Source organism: Canis lupus (assembly GCF_048164855.1).
Source record: "Canis lupus baileyi chromosome 16 unlocalized genomic scaffold, mCanLup2.hap1 SUPER_16_unloc_2, whole genome shotgun sequence".
Classification (NCBI taxonomy): Eukaryota; Metazoa; Chordata; class Mammalia; order Carnivora; family Canidae; genus Canis; species Canis lupus.
In genome coordinates, this window is record NW_027326429.1 from 212,477 (window position 1) to 219,825 (window position 7,349).

At 35.4% G+C, this 7,349-nt stretch overlaps 1 long non-coding RNA gene across 1 annotated transcript in view; it reads left to right on the forward strand.

Annotated features, from left to right (window-relative positions):
• Nucleotides 1-7,332, forward strand: part of LOC140629551 (uncharacterized) — a 28,221-nt gene extending 20,889 nt beyond the window's left edge. The window contains exons 5-7 of the long non-coding RNA XR_012027403.1: nt 3,086-3,157; nt 3,853-3,933; nt 6,382-7,332. This is a non-coding gene — a long non-coding RNA (uncharacterized lncRNA). The remainder of the gene's footprint in view (nt 1-3,085; nt 3,158-3,852; nt 3,934-6,381) is intronic.
• The last annotated feature ends 17 nt before the right edge of the window (nt 7,333-7,349 follow it).

Genomic DNA, 7,349 nt, shown 5'->3' on the forward strand with positions numbered 1-7,349 from the left:
CCTAATATATGCATACGTAGAGTCTACAAGGGAGAAGAAATATAATTTGAAAAATAATAGCCCCCAAATTGTCCAAACAGGTAACCCTAATAAACCCACAAATCCAAGAAGGTCAATGAACTCTAAACACAAGAAATATGGACAAAACTATGCCAAAGCACATCATAATCAAACTTCTCAAGCCATCAATAAAGAGAAAATGTTAAAAATAAGCCAAAGGAAAAACCTCCACACAACATATAGGGAAATAGAGATAACAATGGTAACATATTTCTTGTTGGAATTAATGGAACTCAGTAGAGCAACATCTTTAAAGCAGTGAAGCGGAGAGGGGACCAACAACTATCAAACTAGAATTCTATATCCAGATCTTTCAAAAATAAAAGCAAAACAAAAGACTGAGACATACAAAAGCTGAAAGAAGTCATCATTAGTAGATTTACACTGTAGAAAAGCTAAAGAAAGTATTTTCAAGCAGAAGGAAAATGATTGCGATAGAAATGTGGATCCACACAAAAGGAAGAAGAACATTAGAACTGGTAACTCCAAAGGTAAATACATAAGGTTTTTCTTACTATTTAAATATCTGAATACAATATGATTTCACTTATATGTAGAATCTTAAACAAATGAAAACTGACAACAAAAAGAAGAGAGAAACAGATTCATGAATATGGAGAACAAACTGGTGGCTGTTAAAGTAGAGGGCGGGGATATGGTCAAAATGAGTGAAAAGACGTAAGAAGTACAAACTTCTAGTTATAAAGTAAGTCTCCAGATGAAAAGTACAATGTAGGGAATATAGTTAATAATACCGTAATACACTTATTGTGGTATTAATTCTTCAATCACTATGTTGTACATCTGAAACTAATTTAATATACATCAACTATACTTCCTAAAGGAGTTAACTTATTGTTTAAACAAAAAAATAATATAGTGTGCTGTTTAGAAGTAAAGCAAAATGTATGAAGACATTAGCACAAAGGCCAGTAAGGGAGAAATGAAGTACACTATATATTGTAAGGTTCTTATGCCAATCATGAAATCATATATTATTTGAAGATAGACTGTGAAAAGTTAAAGATGAACACTACAAGCCATTAAACTACTGCTAAACTAACAAAACCTGAGTTGTAATTAACTAGCCAACAAATAAAATTTAATTTAATTTAATTTAATTTAATTTAATTTAAAAGTGTACTCAGTCATCCAAAAGTAGGAAGAAAAAGAAAAAAAATAGCAAAACAAAGAACAGATGGGACACATAGAGAGTTTAGTAGCTTTAAATGTAGTCATGTTAATAATTACATTAGGTGTAATGGTATAATCACCCTAATTAAAATATAAAAAAGCAAAAGCCAACTATATGCTGTCTATAAGAATCATCTGCAATAGAAATATACAAGTAGGTTAAAAGTATAGAAAAAATTGTGCTATGCTAACAGTAATCAAAAGAAACCTTGGGTGGCTACATTACTGTAAGACAAAGTGCATTTCAAAGTAAAAAAATATTACCAAGGATAAAGGAGGTTATTCCATCATTATAGGAATATCAACTAATAAAAAAGACATAACCTAAAAATTTATGCATCTGATAACAGAACTTCAAAATATATGAAGGAGAATGGCAAAGAGAGACAAATAAATACACAATTATAGTTGGAAATTTCAATATTGCTTTCTAAATAATTGACAGAAAAATATATAGAAAATCAGTAAAGATATAGCAGACTTGAATAACACTATCTACATACTTGACCTAACTGACATTATAGAATGCTCCACCCAAAATCAGAGTACTCATTTTTTTCAAGTAGATACATAATAGTTACCAAAATAGATCATAGGCTCATCTAATACCAGAATTCATGGGTATAACACAAGCCTCAATAAGTTTAAAAGGATTTAAGTCATTCAACATATGTTCTGTGACTACAATGGAATTAAATTAGAAATGAACAGATTTGAAAAATCTCCAAATTATTTAGAAACTAAACAACATACTTCTAAGTAACCCTGCCAGTCAAAGAAATCAAAAGAGAAATTAAGAGCTATTTCGTACTAAAACTGAAACCATGTCAACATATGGGATGTTGCTAATGCGGTGTTCAGCTTCCCCAGTATCCACTTTTAAGAAATTAAAAAAAGAAAAGAAAATTAATCATTGAATAAGGAGAAGAAATAGCATAATAGAGATCAAGGCACAAATAAAGAAAATGGAAAACAAAAATAGAGAGGCCAGTGAAATGAAAAGACAGTTTTTATTTATTTATTTTTAAAAATTGTAATTATTTATTCATGAGAGATACAGAGAGAGGGGCAGAGACATAGGCAGAGGGAGAAGCAGGCTCCCTGTGGGGAGCTTGAAAAGGGACTCGATTCTAGGACTCCAGGATCACGACCTGAGCCAAAAGCAGATGCTCAACCACTGAGCCACGCAGGTGCCCCAAAAGACAGTTTTTGGACTCAGTGAGGAGTCTGCTTGGGATTCTCTCTCCCTCTTCCTCTGCTCCTCCCACTTGTGCATGTGCATGCACACACACTCTCTAATAAATAAATATTTTTTAAAAAGAAATTATAGGGGCAGCCCGAGTGGCTCACCGGTTAAGTGCCACCTTCTGCCCAGGGTGTGATCCTGGAGACCTTGGATCCAGTCCCATGTCAGGCTCCCTGTATGGAGCCTGCTTCTCCCTCTGCCTGTGTCTCTGCCTTTCATTCTCTCTGTGTGTCTATATGAATAAATAAATAAAATCTTTTACAAAATAAAGAAAGAAATTCTATGTGGAGGTCAAAACTTTGAGCTCATAATCTAGAAATTGATGAGGCCTCAAATGTCCTCTAATTAATTCTTCTGCTCTCAGGAAAGATTAATTCCAGAATCTATCAAGAGCTGTAGTTACTTCTTTCATTTATGAAAGTGAGACTCTTAAGAGAGATGAGGAGAGTTAGGGGCTCTGGAAGGTTCAAATAACAAGTCCTTAAGTTCAGAGTTTAGGCAAAAGCTGCTTATTCAATACTATCAGCCTACTAGTTAGGTATCTAATAGCTAATTGAGGCAATATTTTCCTTTTACTTTTCCTAGAGATTTATCCTGCAATAAGATACAATCTATTGAAAGACGTACATTTGAACCACTACCTTTTTTGAAGTTTATGTAAGTTACAAATATAAATTTCATTATATTTGGAATTTTTGTTAAACTTAATTGTAAACCTCTTTGCTACAATCATTTTGAAATATGATTGTAATTTTATTAGTAGAAAGCTACTAAAATTATGTAGCGAATCTTTTTTGTCTGTAGCAAAGATTAGTGTAAGAATTATTATACAGATCAGACTGAATCATTCTAGAGAAGTGGTTCTCAACTAGGGTGATTTTGCACCCAGGTGACATTTGAAGTGTCTGGAGACATTTTTGGTTGTCAGACTGTAGATATGCTACTGGCATCTAGTGGGCAGAGGCCAGAGATGGCACTAAACACCCTATAATGCACAGGACAGCCCCTCTTAAAAAAGGATCCAACCATAAATGTCAATAGTGCTGATGTGAAATATTTTTCTAGAGAAATAAAGATTACCTAACACAAGTATTTATTGAGCATTTACAGATTTGTATCTAATGCAACACATGTAGAAACATGAAAATATAAATCTTTCATGCAAATTTTTTAAATTTAAATTTCTAAAAAAATTTTAAAAGGCATATCTTCCATAGCGAGATAGTTTCAGGATATGGAGAGGGTATTGAGATTATGTTTCATCCTATATAAATTGGAATCACTGCCAAAGGGTAAATGTTCTGAAAGAATACCTTTTTTCCTTCTTCTTTTGCTTGTGTCTTTTTTTGTAGAAATGTTAGTTGCAATGTATTGACGGAAGTGAGCTTTGGAACATTTCAGGCCTGGCATGGAATGCAGTTTTTACATAAGCTGTAAGTGAAATAGAAAATAAACACATGTAAAAAATAAACAGACAAACAATATGTAAAAACATCATACATTTATTGGTTCAGTGGATGTTAAGCCCAGTATGAACTCTGAAAAGTATGTCTTAAAATCCATTCTTTTTTTTTTTTTTTCAAATGAAACTAAGGTACAAAGAGGCCAAGAGGCTTGTCTATCTCATAAATGGCACTCTCAGCTTTCCCTGTACTCAGCTTTGGTATGGGCAATAAAAGGCCCCAAGCAAATAACACCCAAGTCAACACTATCCTGGGAATCCATGACAATGATGCTTCTCCAATAGGGGCATGGTCCTTCAAATTCCACCTCTGAATTTAACTTTGATTCCTGCTAATGGGCAAAGTTCCTAACTGCTTCAATGCATGCAAAATAAAGCTTCAAAGAACTAAGTGTAGGGGAATTCTCCAGGGAGCAAAAGTGTGGGTGCTTCCTCAGCCATCAGCTTCTTTTAAATGGTAAAGCAGAAACAACTGCTGAGAACCTGCCACAGGGCACTTCTCTCACCAGTTACCCAGAACATTATTTTTCAAAAAATGTATACCTCTGAGTAAATCATCTGGGGGCCATAAGAACCTTTGAGGTATGGTAAAAGATATTGTTTGTGTTAAGTTGTGTGAAAAATGTTCATGAAATACATTGCTGTAGCATAATTCCATGTGGCTATTTCCTGACTCTTCTTCAATAAGAAGTGTGTTATTCCCTTTCGGCTGGAAAATTCTGTGATTTCCTGGTGATATAAACAAATCATAGTGGGGGATGTTCAATGGCCTGAGGGGGATTTTAGACTCAAGGTGAAGATCTTCCTCTAAACGTGACTTTGGAAAAGATTATCTTATCTGTCTTGTAGTTCAGAAATATTATTTCACACAGTTTTTTTTAGGATAGATGAAGGTGTTGAGGGTGTGTCTGGAGCTAGAGGGACAGTTCCTGCAGATGCCTATCTGTTGAAGGCTCCTCTCTCCTCCCATTAATTTGCTGATGCCTAACTTGGAAAAAGACTACAGAGGGTCAGTTTTTTGCTTGCGAACACCCCGGAGAAAAGGCTCATTGGGTTTCTGCACCAGGAGGTTTTGGTGCATCAATATACTGCCTTAAACTCACCATCTTTATTTCTAAGCATGTTATCACACCAAGAGTCTCTTAGAAGAATCTGAATTTCCAAAAAAGAAAGAAAAGAAAGAAAGAAAGAAAAAAAGAAAGAAAGAAAGAAAGAAAGAAAGAAAGAAAGAAAGAAAGAAAGAAAGAAAGGAAAGGAAAGAATCTGACTTTCATTATAGTTATATGGGCAACACAAGAAAGAATATGGGGGAATCAGTTGATAAAAATCAATGAATTCATTGAAAAACATTCACTGAGTGCCATGTCCAATACATGTCAACACTGTACTAAGTACTGGGGGTACAAAGAATAAGACAGGGACTGTCCCCAAGAAACTTTCATACTGGAAGGAGAAAGATGTTGACAGGAAAACACACGGGAGCCGTGCGGGCATCCATGCAGCAGGGTAACAAGGTAGGGGGTTGACAAGGTAGGGAACAGGTTGTGGGATAGAAAAGACTCTTAATGGATGAAGCAACAGCTTGTTTGTGTTGAGTTTCTGTGTGCATCTTAAATAACAGAAAAAGGTAATTAAAGAACCAGAGCTAGCCAGTATTGATAATAAATTAATACTCATGTCATGGGACTTGAATACAGCTTCGAAAACTAATTCACAGTTCCTTCTGAAAGATTATCACGATACAGTAAGTGTGTACTGGGGGTTAGGCTCCTTTTTTGTTTGAGGTCAAATTTTTCTAATAGACAAAGCTAGTCTGCTTTAGGAAATCTCTGCCATAGTGAAATATAAACTTCATTGCATTTCTTTCCAAAGGCAAGTTGCCAAGGGAAGATGCCACCCTTTGAATTAGTCATGTTACCTGTGTGACATGTTACCAAGGTGTTTATAAGTTGAAACAATATTTTCTCTGGCATTAAAGAAGTCTGTAAAATGTATAGGCCCTAGCTGAGGTGGATTTATTTTGAACTGACCAAAGCTTTAACTTCAGGGCTCCTCACTTCCATAGGCCCCTTCCAAGGTCTTGAGAGGAGTCCTAGCAATTTTTATATTCATAATGTTGCATGTTTTTATTAGACAGGATTTCCCAAAGTAGATGAGGTTCAGGCCCCACAAGACCTTGATTGACCCTGGGTTTCAGGTAATTATAACTCAGTAAGCTTCTTGAATGAAGCCTCTAAGTTATTGATAAATACTGACTGAACAAGTTAGCAGTGTGGTAAAGTCTATTTTGAATCTGAAATCCACCTCAAAGACATGCCAAGAGCTTATTAATGAGGTACCACCTTTGGAGGTTTTTGTTTTCTTTGGCTTTAATAAGGTACCACTTTTTGAATGGTAGTAATAATCATATCTCTTTCAGATAAAATCAGGAATGAAATAGATTATGGAAAACCAGCAGTGGTTGATAATCCAAAATGTTAAGTATACTTTTCTTCTTTTCTGACTTTAAAGTGCTTCTTCTTCATTCACCTACACAGGTCCAGACTGATGGATTGTTTTTAAAAATTCTTTTAGTCACTTCACTGGTTCTAACAATACAAGCTCCATGATTTTAGAAACTGAAAGACTCTACCATGTAGAAGGGCTATATCTTATGCAAGTAGAGTACATTGACATGCTGGCTTGTCTGTGGTACCTCAGTGTTGTGCTAAGAACATAAGCACTAAGAGAGAATAAGGAAATTCTAAGCCTTATCCCTATTGAATTATTTACCTCACTGTTGAGAATACCAATGAGGCAGGTGTGGCCATACTATGAAGGCAAATTGAGCTGCAGTCACAGAGACACCCTAATGCTTCCCCAGTCATCCAGCATTGGTTTCCTTTAGATAGCCGTGTGCACACACAAGTTTATACACTTCAGGGTATTGTCATCACTTTTTGGTATGTACTGGAAATCCTGGCAGCTTCTTGTTCAGATTCAGAAAGGCATAAACATTAAGGGTGAAAATAATAACTCAGTCTGTCCTTTGGGAGGACTCAGGGTGGCTGTTTTATTATTTTCTATTAGTAATAGTTCAAAAGGTTTGAGACAGTCATACCCAGCAACCACTATACTTTCCTTCTCCCAACTGCATCTTATTCTTCCCATGCATGTTATTAACGATACGTATCTTCTTTCTCTCGGAACCATAGCAGTTCCTCCTCTGCCCCATAATATTTCTTTAATACCTACCTCTATTAGGTGCTTACTGTGTTCCAGGCACTATACTAAGGACTTTTATGTATTGTACAAGCAAGATAGTGTGACCAAAACTCTTAGATAGTGCCTGCCACATGGAAAATACTCAATACATGCTCCCTCACACTGTATCTCATTTTCGTTTTT